At 46.2% G+C, this 20,086-nt stretch overlaps 1 pseudogene; it reads left to right on the forward strand.

The window, feature by feature from the left end:
* Nucleotides 1-4,561: 4,561 nt before the first annotated feature.
* LOC141754926 (uncharacterized) lies at nucleotides 4,562-19,595 on the forward strand (annotated as a pseudogene).
* The last annotated feature ends 491 nt before the right edge of the window (nucleotides 19,596-20,086 follow it).

Raw genomic sequence — 20,086 nt, forward strand, 5'->3', positions numbered from 1 at the left:
AATGTATGACATTTAACAATCCACATATTTAATGGCCGTTTTCTCCAAATTAGTTGAGAATAAAAGGCATCAAAGGTATTTTTTTAATTTAAAGGAATTATCGAGCCTATTTTATGTAGTGGCAGCAGTTTTTCAACACTCAACATTGTGACAGTGTCCTGCGTAATGTCCTGTTCTAAACTTAAACATGTGTTCCCAACATTACAATCACTAGCAACATGAAGTAAATAACACATTTCTTAATTACTGGGTGCACTGTCAAGATGGCATGAAATGTCACTCAACAAGTTACACGTCTCTATTAACCATTCAAGCATCGGCATCCAATTACTTGCTGCGCACAGAAAAGATAACACTGTGGCCTCCACCTTAATCTGGGAGGGGAAAGTCTCCAGGTCTGTAATTATGATCATTATTATTAATTAGTCATTACATTTGTACATGTGACGTTAACCCAACCCATAAATACAAGCGGGCGGGACAGAGGACTGATAAATAGGCCCCAGACGAGACAGCGAAGACACTCTCAATAAGAAGACAAGTGAGACCAGGGAAACCGCATTATTTCAGTTTTTGGACTTGACTTCATCATCCAAGTAAGTGGCAAATTTAAAATAACTTGATTTCTGAAACTGAATCTGAATTTGTATCTGATTAAATGTTTTATTTTTTATGATTTAGCAATGATATATATATTTTTTTATTGTATGTAATATGTGTAAAATCATTTAAGCAGGTGATGTTGCTGATGAAAATAAACCTACAGTAGAGTAGAGATGATAACATGCCTTTTTCTATCATTTGTGAATCAATTTGTGAAGAGCTCCAATGGCTCCATTAATCCATGAAAACATTGAAATTAAATTGATTTCTTTATTATTTTTTTGTATTACAACTTGTAATTTGAAACTGCAAAATTGCACAACACACAAATCTGGATGTTCTCTGGAGATCCCCACAGTTGTATCATCTTTTGATGATAGATTATTGTAACTTCGTTGGTTGTCGTGTTTATGGATACCAAACATTTGTTGGTTCTAGCTTTTCTAATGTGAGGATTTGCTGAAAGTCTTTTTGACTCTCATAATAGCGACTGGAAGGCATTACTTTGGCCTCTGAGTAGTTTTGTCTTCTTGACTTTTAACAGATTTTATTCAGATCTTATTCAGATTTTACGTATTTTTTGTCACCCTCCAAATTCTAAATGCAACATCACAACAAGGTGCACAGGCATGCAAACTCAGCCAAGGATCTGTCTAACTGCTCCTTACATATTTGGTTGAATATTTATCAGATCAGAAGGAATTGAAAACTGTCAGAATTGGTTGCCATATGTTTTTTGTCCCTATGGCCTGTATTGAAAGTTGTCTGTCGGCAGTGGGATTTTTAGAGTAAAGTTGTGTTGTGCTCCCCCTCAATCACTCAATGTTGCCAGTGTGCACAGCAACAAAATGCTGCTGAGATTCACTGTTTGTCTTTGACGTTTTCCAATTGGACTTTCAGACATTTATTGGGTTTCAGTTGCTGTTATAACATTAACGTCATATGAATTCATAGCACCAGTAATCAGGAAAGGTCACTCTAATTGTAGTTGACTATTGTCTCTTTTGTATTGGGTGTAACTGCATTTACAGTTTGAACTATTACACCCTCGCACCAGCAGAGATTCCTTTAGTACTTAATGTAAATCACAGCTACTCACTTTAACAAGAAACCAGCTCGATTACTTTAATGCCTTGTATACTTGCTTAAACAATCGAGCAACAGAGCAGCTCCAAATAGTTCAGAACTCTGCAGCTAGACTACTGAACAAAACTAAGCGATTCTCTCATATTACACCCATTCTGGCTTCACTTCATTGGCTCCCAGTCTCTTCTAGAATTTATTTTAAAGTGCTTTTAATCACATATAAAGCTCTGAATGACCTGGCACCGGAGTAGATAACTGAGCTCCTCACATGGTACTGTCCAAACAGGCTCCTCGGGTCTGCCAGTCTGGGTATTTTAACTGCTCCAAAGTCCAGGTTAAAAACAAAAGGTGATCGAGCTTTTGCAGTACTGGCTCCCTGTCTCTGGAACAGTCTTCCACTGAGCATTAGATCAGCAGACTCTGTCACGACTTTGAAATCCAGTCTTAAAACTCACTTTTATAGAATGGCTTTTCCAATTAGCTGAATTTTAGTCTGTTGTATGCTTGTGTGCTGATGTATATGTATGTGCATATGTAATTGTATGAATATGTATATGCTTGTTTCTTTATTTTCCCATTCTATTGTTTTTTATTTCATTATTTATGTTTCAGTGTATTCTGCTGTCTATGATGTGAATTTCCTTGGAAAGCACTTTGTGCTTTGGGCTTGGAAAGTGCTCTACAAATAAAATTGTTATTATTAGGGCCTGAGCACGAAAGTGCCAGGACCCAACGGTGTCCTGGCACGAAGTGCAAGGAACCTATTGTTTTTCTGCAGATTATTATTCTTTTTCCGCTGCAAGAACGCGTTTTTGACGACCTTAGCCATCCCCAAAACTCACGAAAAGTGGAGTATGCGTCAGAACTGGTGGGAAATTCAATGTTCTGGAGTGACTGGGCTCGGGTGTCTCCAGGGGGCTCCATAGCGCCCCCTAACGTACGCAGTTTTTCCGAGAAAGTTTCTTCGATCTTCACGAAATTCAAGTATGTCATTGCTCACGCCCTCATACCTGGATTAAATGATTTTGAGATTTCTCCGGCAAACAGGAAGTCAGCCATGTTGGACTTCCTGCGTGATTTTAGAATTTACGAACGCATATTTGAAGACTTTAGGATGCACAAAAATTTATGAAACTTTACACACACATCCAAACTAGTAATTACTTAATTTTAGTGGTGAAATTTTGCTTGGGCGTGGCATGTTGGCTCTCTAGCGCCCCCTTATGTCTTTCAGATTTTGAACATACCTTTAGGTACTCGGAATCTCATAAAATTTGGCAAAATGATAGACACCTGTGAACTTTATGTAACTGCATAGCCATTAGGCCCAGTGTGTTTTTATTCGGCTCTATAGCGCCCCCTAACGCGTTGAAATTTTAACTTTGTCAAAGTTGATCCGATATTCATGAAATTTGGTATGCATATCCCACTCATCATTTGAAACATATTCCTCATTGGGTTTCATTAGCCCCGCCCACCCAGAAGTCGGCCATATTGGATTTTTATGTCATTTTTGCGTTTTATTGGCCGCGTACTTTAACGAACTCCTCCTACAGATTTGATCAGATCGAGTTGATATTTGGTCAGGACCATCTCAAGACCTTGAGGATGAAAAGTTATTAAAATGGTGAGCGTTCACTTAACGAGCGGACCGTGGCGTGGCGGCCATTTTGAGCCATTCGCCAGTTATTGTAACTCAACTGTACATAGTCCGATCTGCCCCAAATCTCTCAGGTATGATGTTGCTCCAGTACTGATGACATGTATATGAAAAAATATACTCATAGCCCCGCCCCAAGACGTTAGCCCCGCCCCCTTTCATATCTCATGAACCGTTTATAGTAGAGTCTTGTGGGATGTGTCATATCACTCAGCAGAGAGTTCCTGTTTCATTGGTAAATGTTATGCCCGCCCCCTACACATTAGCCCCGCCCCCTTTCATATCTCATGAACCGTTTGTAGTAGAGTCTTGTGGGATGTGTCATATCACTCAGCAGAGAGTGCCTGTTTCATTGGTAAATGTTATGCCCGCCCCCTACACATTAGCCCCGCCCCCTTTCATATCTCATGAACCGTTTGTAGTAGAGTCTTGTGGGAAGTGTCATATCACTCAGCAGAGAGTTCATGTTTCATTGGTAAATGTTATGCCCGCCCCCTACACATTAGCCCCGCCCCCTTTCATATCTCATGAACCGTTTGTAGTAGAGTCTTGTGGGATGTGTCATATCACTCAGCAGAGAGTGCCTGTTTCATTGGTGAAGGTTATGCCCGCCCCCTACACATTAGCCCCGCCCCCTTTCATAACTCATGATCCGTTTGTCGTAGTCTTGTGGGAAGTGTCATATAACTCAGCAGAGAGTTCCTGTTTCATTGGTGAATGTTATGCCCGCCCCCTACACATTAGCCACGCCCCCCTTCATAACTCGTGAACCGTCATTTACAGCGCCACACGCTCCAAGCAGAAAATTCACTCTAACTGTTGCGTGCAGTTTCCGACTTTCACGGGAATGCACGACAGCGGGTTCTCGGACGTGCGCGTTCCCCCGACATGCACGCAGGGGCGAGGGCCCTTTCATCGCTGCGTGCAGCTTTAATTATTATTGTATTTTGTTTCTATCATATGGTGAAATCATTTTTTAACATTTTTGAAATTTTGAATACCATTTTTATGTCACTCTGCAAAGAAAATGGGTCAATTTAATACAAGAGCACGTTTCTTTTATCATTTATTTAATGAAGTACATATGAGCACTTTATAATAACTGAACTACTGAAAGAGGAGCCCTGTAATAAATACAATACTTTTTTTCTCAGCACATTCCTGGATTTTCATTGTTTTTCCATATATTATGTGACACATGCTTAGAAAATACAAAAATTAAATCTCAATTAAATTTTTAATATATTGAACTCTACAACATTAGATAAGCCCTCAGGGGAAATAAAACATGCTATTGTTTTGCTAACAAACATGTAGAGACTAAAAATCTCCTTTCTACTATTTTTCATTTTCTTTCAGGAGATGATGGTGTGTAGTTTTGGAAGAGAAGGTGGAGGTGAACAAAAAAAAATCACAATGATCATCAAAACCGTTATCGTTGTTCTTGTACTTATTGGTAAGTAGTAAAAGTAATATATTTATATTGGAAACCACAACTAAATGTACCAATATATAACTGAAATATGACCAAACCCTTAATTTAAAACAGCATCCAACAGCCAGCCAGCTGAGGGAAGCCTGAGACAGAAGTGTCCCAAAAGAAGGGACCCAAATGCACTACCAGTCGCAGCAGCAACATCAGCAATAGCAGCGATAGCAGCGGGAGCAGCAGCAACAGCAGGAGCAGCAGCAGCAGCCACTACTGGACCTACCGCTACAGAAGCAAGTATAGCTGCAGTAGCTGCTGCTGCAGCTGCACAAGATGCAGCATTGGCTTCTGCAAGAGTAATAAATGGATCAGTATCACCAATGATGGCAGCAGAATTTGCAAGAAAAGCAGCAGAAGCAGCCAAAGTAGCAGCAAGTGCAGCAAAAAAAGCAATTGAAAAAACACAAGTATTAGAACCACAAGTAGCAGAAGAACTTGCAGAGGCATTAAAAAATGTATCAGCTGCAGCAGATAAAGCAGCAGAGGCAGCAGCAATGGCTGCATCTGCAAACACACCAGAAACTGCAAAATCAGCTACAAAAGCTGCAACAGAGGCTACAGCAAAAGCAGCAAGAGCTCTAGCAGCACTACTTGCGGCAGTAACAGCAGCTAAAAACCAAACTGGAGTAAACGCGGAACCAACATTAGAACTCGCTACAGAAACCGCAACTATAGCAAATACAGCAGCAGAAGCCGCAGCAGCTGCTGATAACACAACAACTGAAAGAACAGCAGCTGAAAAGGCAACAGAAGCAGCTGATAAAGCAAAGGAAGCAGCAAAGGCAGCTGAAACTATTGCGGCAGAGGCCCTGTCTATAGCATCACGTGCACCTGCAGCAAGTGCGACAGCAGCAACAACAGCAGCAACAGCAGCAATAGCAGCGGCAGCATCAGCAACAGCAACAACAGCAGCAGCAGCCACTACTGGACCCTTCGCTATTGAAGCAGCAAGAGCTGCAGTAGCTGCTGCTGAAGCTGCAAAAGAGGCAGCATTAGCTTCGGCAGGAGTAAAAAATGGATCAGTATCACCAATGATGGCAGCAGAATTTGCAAGAAAAGCAGCAGAAGCAGCCAAAGTAGCAGCAAGTGCAGCAAAAAAAGCAATTGAAAAAACACAAGTATTAGAACCACAAGTAGCAAAAGAACTTGCAAAGGCATTACAAAATGTATCAGCTGCAGCAGATAAAGCAGCAGAGGCAGCAGCAATGGCTGCATCTGCAAACACACCAGAAACTGCAAAAGCAGCTACAAAAGCTGCAACAGAGGCTACAGCAAAAGCAGCAAGAGCTCTAGCAGCACTACTTGCGGCAGTAACAGCAGCTAAAAACCAAACTGGAGTAAACGCGGAAACAGCAGTACAACTGGCTGCAGACACAGCAACTCAAGCAAAAACAGCAGCAGAAGCCGCAGCAGCTGCTGATAACACAACAACTGAAATAGCAGCAGCTGAAAAGGCAACAGAAGCAGCTGATAAAGCTAAGGAAGCAGCAAAGGCAGCTGCAGCTGCTGCGGCAGAGGCCCTGTCTATAGCATCACGTGCACCTGCAGCAAGTGCGACAGCAGCAACAACAGCAGCAACAGCAGCAATAGCAGCGGCAGCATCAGCAACAGCAACAACAGCAGCAGCAGCCACTACTGGACCCTTCGCTATTGAAGCAGCAAGAGCTGCAGTAGCTGCTGCTGAAGCTGCAAAAGAGGCAGCATTAGCTTCGGCAGGAGTAAAAAATGGATCAGTATCACCAATGATGGCAGCAGAATTTGCAAGAAAAGCAGCAGAAGCAGCCAAAGTAGCAGCAAGTGCAGCGAAAAAAGCAATTGAAACAACAACAGCATTAAAAACAGATGTAGCAGAAGAACTTGCAGAGGCATTAAAATATTTATCAGCTGCAGCAGATAAAGCAGCAGAGGCAGCAGCAATGGCTGCATCTGCAAACACACCAGAAACTGCAAAATCAGCTACAAAAGCTGCAACAGAGGCTACAGCAAAAGCAGCAAGAGCTCTAGCAGCACTACTTGCGGCAGTAACAGCAGCTAAAAACCAAACTGGAGTAAACGCGGAACCAACATTAGAACTCGCTACAGAAACCGCAACTATAGCAAATACAGCAGCAGAAGCCGCAGCAGCTGCTGATAACACAACAACTGAAAGAACAGCAGCTGAAAAGGCAACAGAAGCAGCTGATAAAGCTAAGGAAGCAGCAAAGGCAGCTGAAACTATTGCGGCAGAGGCCCTGTCTATAGCATCACGTGCACCTGCAGCAAGTGCGACAGCAGCAACAACAGCAGCAACAGCAGCAATAGCAGCGGCAGCATCAGCAACAGCAACAACAGCAGCAGCAGCCACTACTGGACCCTTCGCTATTGAAGCAGCAAGAGCTGCAGTAGCTGCTGCTGAAGCTGCAAAAGAGGCAGCATTAGCTTCGGCAGGAGTAAAAAATGGATCAGTATCACCAATGATGGCAGCAGAATTTGCAAGAAAAGCAGCAGAAGCAGCCAAAGTAGCAGCAAGTGCAGCAAAAAAAGCAATTGAAAAAACACAAGTATTAGAACCACAAGTAGCAAAAGAACTTGCAAAGGCATTACAAAATGTATCAGCTGCAGCAGATAAAGCAGCAGAGGCAGCAGCAATGGCTGCATCTGCAAACACACCAGAAACTGCAAAAGCAGCTACAAAAGCTGCAACAGAGGCTACAGCAAAAGCAGCAAGAGCTCTAGCAGCACTACTTGCGGCAGTAACAGCAGCTAAAAACCAAACTGGAGTAAACGCGGAAACAGCAGTACAACTGGCTGCAGACACAGCAACTCAAGCAAAAACAGCAGCAGAAGCCGCAGCAGCTGCTGATAACACAACAACTGAAATAGCAGCAGCTGAAAAGGCAACAGAAGCAGCTGATAAAGCTAAGGAAGCAGCAAAGGCAGCTGAAGCTGCTGCGGCAGAGGCCCTGTCTATAGCATCACGTGCACCTGCAGCAAGTGCGACAGCAGCAACAACAGCAGCAACAGCAGCAATAGCAGCGGCAGCATCAGCAACAGCAACAACAGCAGCAGCAGCCACTACTGGACCCTTCGCTATTGAAGCAGCAAGAGCTGCAGTAGCTGCTGCTGAAGCTGCAAAAGAGGCAGCATTAGCTTCGGCAGGAGTAAAAAATGGATCAGTATCACCAATGATGGCAGCAGAATTTGCAAGAAAAGCAGCAGAAGCAGCCAAAGTAGCAGCAAGTGCAGCGAAAAAAGCAATTGAAACAACAACAGCATTAAAAACAGATGTAGCAGAAGAACTTGCAGAGGCATTAAAAAATGTATCAGCTGCAGCAGATAAAGCAGCAGAGGCAGCAGCAATGGCTGCATCTGCAAACACACCAGAAACTGCAAAATCAGCTACAAAAGCTGCAACAGAGGCTACAGCAAAAGCAGCAAGAGCTCTAGCAGCACTACTTGCGGCAGTAAAAGCAGTTAAAAACCCAACTGGAGTAAACGCGGAACCAACATTAGAACTCGCTACAGAAACCGCAACTATAGCAAATACAGCAGCAGAAGCCGCAGCAGCTGCTGATAACACAACAACTGAAAGAACAGCAGCTGAAAAGGCAACAGAAGCAGCTGATAAAGCTAAGGAAGCAGCAAAGGCAGCTGAAACTATTGCGGCAGAGGCCCTGTCTATAGCATCACGTGCACCTGCAGCAAGTGCGACAGCAGCAACAACAGCAGCAACAGCAGCAATAGCAGCGGCAGCATCAGCAACAGCAACAACAGCAGCAGCAGCCACTACTGGACCCTTCGCTATTGAAGCAGCAAGAGCTGCAGTAGCTGCTGCTGAAGCTGCAAAAGAGGCAGCATTAGCTTCGGCAGGAGTAAAAAATGGATCAGTATCACCAATGATGGCAGCAGAATTTGCAAGAAAAGCAGCAGAAGCAGCCAAAGTAGCAGCAAGTGCAGCAAAAAAAGCAATTGAAAAAACACAAGTATTAGAACCACAAGTAGCAAAAGAACTTGCAAAGGCATTACAAAATGTATCAGCTGCAGCAGATAAAGCAGCAGAGGCAGCAGCAATGGCTGCATCTGCAAACACACCAGAAACTGCAAAAGCAGCTACAAAAGCTGCAACAGAGGCTACAGCAAAAGCAGCAAGAGCTCTAGCAGCACTACTTGCGGCAGTAACAGCAGCTAAAAACCAAACTGGAGTGAACGCGGAAACAGCAGTACAACTGGCTGCAGACACAGCAACTCAAGCAAAAACAGCAGCAGAAGCCGCAGCAGCTGCTGATAACACAACAACTGAAATAGCAGCAGCTGAAAAGGCAACAGAAGCAGCTGATAAAGCTAAGGAAGCAGCAAAGGCAGCTGAAGCTGCTGCGGCAGAGGCCCTGTCTATAGCATCACGTGCACCTGCAGCAAGTGCGACAGCAGCAACAACAGCAGCAACAGCAGCAATAGCAGCGGCAGCATCAGCAACAGCAACAACAGCAGCAGCAGCCACTACTGGACCCTTCGCTATTGAAGCAGCAAGAGCTGCAGTAGCTGCTGCTGAAGCTGCAAAAGAGGCAGCATTAGCTTCGGCAGGAGTAAAAAATGGATCAGTATCACCAATGATGGCAGCAGAATTTGCAAGAAAAGCAGCAGAAGCAGCCAAAGTAGCAGCAAGTGCAGCGAAAAAAGCAATTGAAACAACAACAGCATTAAAAACAGATGTAGCAGAAGAACTTGCAGAGGCATTAAAAAATGTATCAGCTGCAGCAGATAAAGCAGCAGAGGCAGCAGCAATGGCTGCATCTGCAAACACACCAGAAACTGCAAAATCAGCTACAAAAGCTGCAACAGAGGCTACAGCAAAAGCAGCAAGAGCTCTAGCAGCACTACTTGCGGCAGTAAAAGCAGTTAAAAACCCAACTGGAGTAAACGCGGAACCAACATTAGAACTCGCTACAGAAACCGCAACTATAGCAAATACAGCAGCAGAAGCCGCAGCAGCTGCTGATAACACAACAACTGAAAGAACAGCAGCTGAAAAGGCAACAGAAGCAGCTGATAAAGCTAAGGAAGCAGCAAAGGCAGCTGAAACTATTGCGGCAGAGGCCCTGTCTATAGCATCACGTGCACCTGCAGCAAGTGCGACAGCAGCAACAACAGCAGTAACAGCAGCAATAGCAGCGGCAGCATCAGCAACAGCAACAACATCAGCAGCAGCCACTACTGGACCCTTCGCTATTGAAGCAGCAAGAGCTGCAGTAGCTGCTGCTGAAGCTGCAAAAGAGGCAGCATTAGCTTCGGCAGGAGTAAAAAATGGATCAGTATCACCAATGATGGCAGCAGAATTTGCAAGAAAAGCAGCAGAAGCAGCCAAAGTAGCAGCAAGTGCAGCAAAAAAAGCAATTGAAAAAACACAAGTATTAGAACCACAAGTAGCAAAAGAACTTGCAAAGGCATTACAAAATGTATCAGCTGCAGCAGATAAAGCAGCAGAGGCAGCAGCAATGGCTGCATCTGCAAACACACCAGAAACTGCAAAAGCAGCTACAAAAGCTGCAACAGAGGCTACAGCAAAAGCAGCAAGAGCTCTAGCAGCACTACTTGCGGCAGTAACAGCAGCTAAAAACCAAACTGGAGTGAACGCGGAAACAGCAGTACAACTGGCTGCAGACACAGCAACTCAAGCAAAAACAGCAGCAGAAGCCGCAGCAGCTGCTGATAACACAACAACTGAAATAGCAGCAGCTGAAAAGGCAACAGAAGCAGCTGATAAAGCTAAGGAAGCAGCAAAGGCAGCTGAAGCTGCTGCGGCAGAGGCCCTGTCTATAGCATCACGTGCACCTGCAGCAAGTGCGACAGCAGCAACAACAGCAGCAACAGCAGCAATAGCAGCGGCAGCATCAGCAACAGCAACAACAGCAGCAGCAGCCACTACTGGACCCTTCGCTATTGAAGCAGCAAGAGCTGCAGTAGCTGCTGCTGAAGCTGCAAAAGAGGCAGCATTAGCTTCGGCAGGAGTAAAAAATGGATCAGTATCACCAATGATGGCAGCAGAATTTGCAAGAAAAGCAGCAGAAGCAGCCAAAGTAGCAGCAAGTGCAGCGAAAAAAGCAATTGAAACAACAACAGCATTAAAAACAGATGTAGCAGAAGAACTTGCAGAGGCATTAAAAAATGTATCAGCTGCAGCAGATAAAGCAGCAGAGGCAGCAGCAATGGCTGCATCTGCAAACACACCAGAAACTGCAAAATCAGCTACAAAAGCTGCAACAGAGGCTACAGCAAAAGCAGCAAGAGCTCTAGCAGCACTACTTGCGGCAGTAAAAGCAGTTAAAAACCCAACTGGAGTAAACGCGGAACCAACATTAGAACTCGCTACAGAAACCGCAACTATAGCAAATACAGCAGCAGAAGCCGCAGCAGCTGCTGATAACACAACAACTGAAAGAACAGCAGCTGAAAAGGCAACAGAAGCAGCTGATAAAGCTAAGGAAGCAGCAAAGGCAGCTGAAACTATTGCGGCAGAGGCCCTGTCTATAGCATCACGTGCACCTGCAGCAAGTGCGACAGCAGCAACAACAGCAGCAACAGCAGCAATTGCAGCGGCAGCATCAGCAACAGCAACAACAGCAGCAGCAGCCACTACTGGACCCTTCGCTATTGAAGCAGCAAGAGCTGCAGTAGCTGCTGCTGAAGCTGCAAAAGAGGCAGCATTAGCTTCGGCAGGAGTAAAAAATGGATCAGTATCACCAATGATGGCAGCAGAATTTGCAAGAAAAGCAGCAGAAGCAGCCAAAGTAGCAGCAAGTGCAGCAAAAAAAGCAATTGAAAAAACACAAGTATTAGAACCACAAGTAGCAAAAGAACTTGCAAAGGCATTACAAAATGTATCAGCTGCAGCAGATAAAGCAGCAGAGGCAGCAGCAATGGCTGCATCTGCAAACACACCAGAAACTGCAAAAGCAGCTACAAAAGCTGCAACAGAGGCTACAGCAAAAGCAGCAAGAGCTCTAGCAGCACTACTTGCGGCAGTAACAGCAGCTAAAAACCAAACTGGAGTGAACGCGGAAACAGCAGTACAACTGGCTGCAGACACAGCAACTCAAGCAAAAACAGCAGCAGAAGCCGCAGCAGCTGCTGATAACACAACAACTGAAATAGCAGCAGCTGAAAAGGCAACAGAAGCAGCTGATAAAGCTAAGGAAGCAGCAAAGGCAGCTGAAGCTGCTGCGGCAGAGGCCCTGTCTATAGCATCACGTGCACCTGCAGCAAGTGCGACAGCAGCAACAACAGCAGCAACAGCAGCAATAGCAGCGGCAGCATCAGCAACAGCAACAACAGCAGCAGCAGCCACTACTGGACCCTTCGCTATTGAAGCAGCAAGAGCTGCAGTAGCTGCTGCTGAAGCTGCAAAAGAGGCAGCATTAGCTTCGGCAGGAGTAAAAAATGGATCAGTATCACCAACGATGGCAGCAGAATTTGCAAGAAAAGCAGCAGAAGCAGCCAAAGTAGCAGCAAGTGCAGCAAAAAAAGCAATTGAAAAAACACAAGTATTAGAACTACAAGTAGCAAAAGAACTTGCAAAGGCATTACAAAATGTATCAGCTGCAGCAGATAAAGCAGCAGAGGCAGCAGCAATGGCTGCATCTGCAAACACACCAGAAACTGCAAAAGCAGCTACAAAAGCTGCAACAGAGGCTACAGCAAAAGCAGCAAGAGCTCTAGCAGCACTACTTGCGGCAGTAAAAGCAGTTAAAAACCCAACTGGAGTAAACGCGGAACCAACATTAGAACTCGCTACAGAAACCGCAACTATAGCAAATACAGCAGCAGAAGCCGCAGCAGCTGCTGATAACACAACAACTGAAAGAACAGCAGCTGAAAAGGCAACAGAAGCAGCTGATAAAGCTAAGGAAGCAGCAAAGGCAGCTGAAACTATTGCGGCAGAGGCCCTGTCTATAGCATCACGTGCACCTGCAGCAAGTGCGACAGCAGCAACAACAGCAGTAACAGCAGCAATAGCAGCGGCAGCATCAGCAACAGCAACAACATCAGCAGCAGCCACTACTGGACCCTTCGCTATTGAAGCAGCAAGAGCTGCAGTAGCTGCTGCTGAAGCTGCAAAAGAGGCAGCATTAGCTTCGGCAGGAGTAAAAAATGGATCAGTATCACCAATGATGGCAGCAGAATTTGCAAGAAAAGCAGCAGAAGCAGCCAAAGTAGCAGCAAGTGCAGCAAAAAAAGCAATTGAAAAAACACAAGTATTAGAACCACAAGTAGCAAAAGAACTTGCAAAGGCATTACAAAATGTATCAGCTGCAGCAGATAAAGCAGCAGAGGCAGCAGCAATGGCTGCATCTGCAAACACACCAGAAACTGCAAAAGCAGCTACAAAAGCTGCAACAGAGGCTACAGCAAAAGCAGCAAGAGCTCTAGCAGCACTACTTGCGGCAGTAACAGCAGCTAAAAACCAAACTGGAGTAAACGCGGAAACAGCAGTACAACTGGCTGCAGACACAGCAACTCAAGCAAAAACAGCAGCAGAAGCCGCAGCAGCTGCTGATAACACAACAACTGAAATAGCAGCAGCTGAAAAGGCAACAGAAGCAGCTGATAAAGCTAAGGAAGCAGCAAAGGCAGCTGAAGCTGCTGCGGCAGAGGCCCTGTCTATAGCATCACGTGCACCTGCAGCAAGTGCGACAGCAGCAACAACAGCAGCAACAGCAGCAATAGCAGCGGCAGCATCAGCAACAGCAACAACAGCAGCAGCAGCCACTACTGGACCCTTCGCTATTGAAGCAGCAAGAGCTGCAGTAGCTGCTGCTGAAGCTGCAAAAGAGGCAGCATTAGCTTCGGCAGGAGTAAAAAATGGATCAGTATCACCAACGATGGCAGCAGAATTTGCAAGAAAAGCAGCAGAAGCAGCCAAAGTAGCAGCAAGTGCAGCAAAAAAAGCAATTGAAAAAACACAAGTATTAGAACCACAAGTAGCAAAAGAACTTGCAAAGGCATTACAAAATGTATCAGCTGCAGCAGATAAAGCAGCAGAGGCAGCAGCAATGGCTGCATCTGCAAACACACCAGAAACTGCAAAAGCAGCTACAAAAGCTGCAACAGAGGCTACAGCAAAAGCAGCAAGAGCTCTAGCAGCACTACTTGCGGCAGTAAAAGCAGTTAAAAACCCAACTGGAGTAAACGCGGAACCAACATTAGAACTCGCTACAGAAACCGCAACTATAGCAAATACAGCAGCAGAAGCCGCAGCAGCTGCTGATAACACAACAACTGAAAGAACAGCAGCTGAAAAGGCAACAGAAGCAGCTGATAAAGCTAAGGAAGCAGCAAAGGCAGCTGAAACTATTGCGGCAGAGGCCCTGTCTATAGCATCACGTGCACCTGCAGCAAGTGCGACAGCAGCAACAACAGCAGCAACAGCAGCAATAGCAGCGGCAGCATCAGCAACAGCAACAACAGCAGCAGCAGCCACTACTGGACCCTTCGCTATTGAAGCAGCAAGAGCTGCAGTAGCTGCTGCTGAAGCTGCAAAAGAGGCAGCATTAGCTTCGGCAGGAGTAAAAAATGGATCAGTATCACCAATGATGGCAGCAGAATTTGCAAGAAAAGCAGCAGAAGCAGCCAAAGTAGCAGCAAGTGCAGCAAAAAAAGCAATTGAAAAAACACAAGTATTAGAACCACAAGTAGCAAAAGAACTTGCAAAGGCATTACAAAATGTATCAGCTGCAGCAGATAAAGCAGCAGAGGCAGCAGCAATGGCTGCATCTGCAAACACACCAGAAACTGCAAAAGCAGCTACAAAAGCTGCAACAGAGGCTACAGCAAACGCAGTAAGAGCTCTAGCAGCACTACTTGCGGCAGTAACAGCAGCTAAAAACCAAACTGGAGTAAACGCGGAAACAGCAGTACAACTGGCTGCAGACACAGCAACTCAAGCAAAAACAGCAGCAGAAGCCGCAGCAGCTGCTGATAACACAACAACTGAAATAGCAGCAGCTGAAAAGGCAACAGAAGCAGCTGATAAAGCTAAGGAAGCAGCAAAGGCAGCTGCAGCTGCTGCGGCAGAGGCCCTGTCTATAGCATCACGTGCACCTGCAGCAAGTGCGACAGCAGCAACAACAGCAGCAACAGCAGCAATAGCAGCGGCAGCATCAGCAACAGCAACAACAGCAGCAGCAGCCACTACTGGACCCTTCGCTATTGAAGCAGCAAGAGCTGCAGTAGCTGCTGCTGAAGCTGCAAAAGAGGCAGCATTAGCTTCGGCAGGAGTAAAAAATGGATCAGTATCACCAATGATGGCAGCAGAATTTGCAAGAAAAGCAGCAGAAGCAGCCAAAGTAGCAGCAAGTGCAGCGAAAAAAGCAATTGAAACAACAACAGCATTAAAAACAGATGTAGCAGAAGAACTTGCAGAGGCATTAAAAAATGTATCAGCTGCAGCAGATAAAGCAGCAGAGGCAGCAGCAATGGCTGCATCTGCAAACACAACAGAAAATGCAAAAGCAGCATTAACAGCTGCAACAGAGGCTACAGCAAAAGCAGCAAGAGCTCTAGCAGCACTACGTGCGCCAGTAACAGCAGCTAAAAACCCAACTGGAGTAAACGCGGAACCAACATTAGACCTCGCTACAGAAACCGCAACTATAGCAAATAGAGCAGCAGAAGCCGCAGCAGCTGCTGATAACACAACAACTGAAAGAACAGCAGCTGAAAAGGCAACAGAAGCAGCTGATAAAGCTAAGGAAGCAGCAAAGGCAGCTGAAACTATTGCGGCAGAGGCCCTGTCTATAGCATCACGTGCACCTGCAGCAAGTGCGACAGCAGCAACAACAGCAGCAACAGCAGCAATAGCAGCGGCAGCATCAGCAACAGCAGCAACAGCAGCAGCAGCGGCCGCTCCTGGACCCCCCGCTATTGAAGCAGCAAAAGCTGCAGTAGCTGCTGCTGCAGCTGCAAAAGATGCAGCATTAGCTTCGGCAGGAGTAAAAAATGGATCAGTATCACCAATGATGGCAGCAGAATTTGCAAGAAAAGCAGCAGAAGCAGCCAAAGTAGCAGCAAGTGCAGCGAAAAAAACAATTGAAAAAACACAAGTATTAGAACCACAAGCAGCAGAAGAACTTGCAAAGGCATTACAAAATGTATCAGCTGCAGCAGATAAAGCAGCAGAGGCAGCAGCAATGGCTGCATCTGCAAACACAACAGAAAATGCAAAAGCAGCATTAACAGCTGCAACAGAGGCTACAGCAAAAGCAGCAAGAGCTCTAGCAGCACTACGTGCGCCAGTAACAGCAGCTAAAAACCCAACTGGAGTAAACGCGGAACCAACATTAGACCTCGCTACAGAAACCGCAACTATAGCAAATAGAGCAGCAGAAGCCGCAGCAGCTGCTGATAACACAACAACTGAAATAACAGCAGCTGAAAAGGCAACAGAAGCAGCTGATAAAGCTAAGGAAGCAGCAAAGGCAGCTGAAACTATTGCGGCAGAGGCCCTGTCTATAGCATCACGTGCACGTGCACCTGCAGCAACTGCGACAGCAGCAGCAACAGCAGCAACAGCAGCAATAGCAGCGGCAGCATCAGCAACAGCAGCAACAGCAGCAGCAGCGGCCGCTCCTGGACCCCCCGCTATTGAAGCAGCAAGAGCTGCAGTAGCTGCTGCTGCAGCTGCAAAAGATGCAGCATTAGCTTCGGCAGGAGTAAAAAATGGATCAGTATCACCAATGATGGCAGCAGAATTTGCAAGAAAAGCAGCAGAAGCAGCCAAAGTAGCAGCAAGTGCAGCGAAAAAAGCAATTGAAACAACACAAGTATTAGAACCACAAGTAGCAAAAGAACTTGCAAAGGCATTACAAAATGTATCAGCTGCAGCAGATAAAGCAGCAGAGGCAGCAGCAATGGCTGCATCTGCAAACACACCAGAAACTGCAAAAGCAGCTACAAAAGCTGCAACAGAGGCTACAGCAAAAGCAGCAAGAGCTCTAGCAGCACTACTTGCGGCAGTAACAGCAGCTAAAAACCAAACTGGAGTAAACGCGGAAACAGCAGTACAACTGGCTGCAGACACAGCAACTAAAGCAAAAACAGCAGCAGAAGCCGCAGCAGCTGCTGATAACACAACAACTGAAATAACAGCAGCTGAAAAGGCAACAGAAGCAGCTGATAAAGCTAAGGAAGCAGCAAAGGCAGCTGAAGCTGCTGCGGCAGCGGCCCTGTCTCTAGTATCACCTCAAAAGCCTGAAGAAAATGTGACAGCAGCAACAACAGCAGCAGCAACAGCAGCAGCAGCAGGGATGGCAGCAGCAGCAGCAGCAACAGCAGCAACAGCAGCAACAGCAGCCGCTCCTGGACCCTTCGCGAGAGAAGCAGCAAGAGCTGCAGTAGCTGCTGCTGCAGCTGCACAAGATGCAGCATTAGCTTCTGCAGGAGTATTAAATGGATCAGTATCACCAATGTTGGCAGCAGAATTTGCAAGAAATGCAACAGAAGCAGCCAAAGTAGCAGCAAGTGCAGCGAAAAAAGCAATTGAAACAACACCAGCATTAACACAGGAAGTAGCAGAAGTACTTGCAAAGGCATCACAAAATGTATCAGCTGCAGCAGATAAAGCAGCAGAGGCAGCAGCAATGGCTGCATCTGCAAACACAACTGAAACTGCAAAAGCAGCTATAAAAGCTGCAACAGAGGCAACAGCAGAAGCAGCAAGAGCTCTAGCAGCACTACGTGCGGCAGTAAGAGCAGTTAAAAACCTAACAAGTGGAACAATTATGGAAACACCAATAACACAAATATTAATTGGTGTTGCAGAAATAGCAGCAGAACTGGCAATTGAAACAGCAACTATAGCAAAATCAGCAACAGAATCTGCAGCAGCGGCTTTAAATGCAACAACTGAAGAAACAGCAGCTGGAAAGGCAACAGAAGCAGCTGAAATAGCTAAGGGAGCATCAGCAGCAGCAAACGCAGCTGCAGTTGCAGGAAAAGCAGCAGCTGCTGCTGCGGTAGCAGCCACTTTTGCCGCAGCAGAGACAAATACATCCACTACTGTAGACTTGTCAACAAATGCATCACTACCACTACCAACAACTGCCCGATCAATAACAGCAGCAGCCACAGCAGCAACAGCTGCAGCATCAGCGGCGGCAACAATAGCAGCAGCGACAACTTTAGCCACTGCTGGAGAAACATCAGCAGCTGCAGAAAATGCTTCAAAAGCTGCACTAGCAGCAGTTGCTGCTGCCATGGCACTAATAGAAGGGGAAGTTTCACCACAAGTGGCAGCAGAAGCAGCAACAGATGCAGCAGATGCAGCTATAGCAGCTACAACGGCAGCAATAGAAGCACTAACAGCAGCACCAGCAGCAACAGCAGCATTGGGACAAAAAGCACTTGCCGCAGCAGTAAAAGCAACAAACGCAGCAACAGCAGCAGCAACAGCAGCAAGATTAGCAGCAAACATTAGAGAATCAGACACAACACCAGAAACTGTAGCAGCTGCCATAAGAGCTGCAACAATAGCAGCAACAGAAGCAGAAGAAGCATCAAAGGCACTAAAAGCATTAATTGAAGCACCATCCATAGGATCAATACCAGCAGGAACAGCAGCTGCTATAAAATTAGCAGTAGATGCAGCTGAGACAGCAGCAGCAATGGCAGCAGTAACGGCAAACAGAACTGCAATAGTAGCTGAAACCGCAGCAGAAGTTGCTGCAGCACCAACAAGAGATACAGCAGCTAATTTGGCAGGAGTATCCACAAAAAGAGCAAAAGAGGCAATAAATGCAGCGAAGGCTGCAGCTATCGCCTCAGTAGTAGCAACAGCTGCAGCAAAAGCAGCAGCAGCAGCTCCAAATGTACCTGTACCTACAACACCAACCACAACTACAGCACCAACCACAACTATAGCACCAACCACAACAGATTTAGCCACAGTGACAGCAGCAGCAGCTTCTGCAGCATCAGCAGCAGCTTCTGTAGCAGCAGCAGCAGCAGGAGCCACTTCAGTGGTTGCTGGAGAAACATCATTCACAGCTGCAAAAGCGGCAGTTGATGCTGCAAGCAAGGCAGCCAGAGCTGTTGAATTATTGACAGAAGGAAGAGGATCAGCATTTTTTGTAGCACGTGCAGCAACAATAGCTGCCGATGCTGCCAACGTAGCAGCAGCAGCCGCAGCAGCAGCAGTACAAGCAGCAACAACATTACCAAATTCAACCAGAGAAGTCCTTGCACGACTGGCAAATATATCATCAATAGCCGCAGAGGCTGCTGAAGAAGCAGCAACAGCAGCAACAACGGCAGCCTCGGGTAACTTGACAGCAATTGCAGAAGCTGCAAAAGCTGCAGAAACAGTGGCTAATAAATCAATGGATGCAGCGCAAATATTAGAAACAGAATTAGCATCTGCCCGTGGCCCAGCGGCAGTATCAATATCAGCAGCACAAGCAGCGGCAGAAATGGCAGAAGCAACAGCATTGACAGCATTATTAGCCATTGGAAGAGCAGCAACAGGGGATATTGCAGCAATAATGGAAGCAGCAGCAAAGGTATCGGCAAGCTCTGCATTAGCAACAGCAACAGCTGCAGGAGCCGCACTCCCACGTGCAGACATCAGTGCAGAACCACCAGAAACACCATCACGCACTACAGCAGTACCACCAGGAACACCACCACGTCCAGATGAAGCAGCACTGTCAACAGCCACAGCTACAGCAGCAGCAGCAGCAGCAACAGCACTGGCAGCCTCAACAGCAGCAGCAGCTGGAGCACCACTAACCCCAGTAGTAGAAAATGCAATCAAAGCTGCAAACGAAGCAGCTAGAGCTGCCAAATTATTATTAGAAGGAAAAGCATCAGTAGCATCGGTAGCACAAAGAGCCAAACTGGCGGCAGAGGCAGCAGAGGCAGCAGCACAAGCAGCAGAGCAAGCAGGGCCATCACCTAGAGCAACGGCAGCAAAAAAAGCAGCATCGGCAGCAAGAGCGGCAGCAAATGCAACATCACCAGAAGCAATTGCAGCAGCGGCAAAACAACTGGCAAAAGCAGCAGAAGAAGCATCAAAAACGTTAGAAGTCACAGCGGACGAAGCAGCAAAATTGCCAGCGATAGCTCGTTCAGCATTAGCCATGTCAGAAACTGTGGCAGATTTGGCAGAAGCAACAGCAGTTATAGCAGGAACAATAGGGAACGCTGCAGCAGCAAACAACACAGCAATACTGGCATCAACAGCAGGAATCGCAGCAGAAGTAGCAGCCCAAGCAGTAAAA

This window comes from Sebastes fasciatus, chromosome 17 (assembly GCF_043250625.1).
Source record: "Sebastes fasciatus isolate fSebFas1 chromosome 17, fSebFas1.pri, whole genome shotgun sequence".
Classification (NCBI taxonomy): Eukaryota; Metazoa; Chordata; class Actinopteri; order Perciformes; family Sebastidae; genus Sebastes; species Sebastes fasciatus.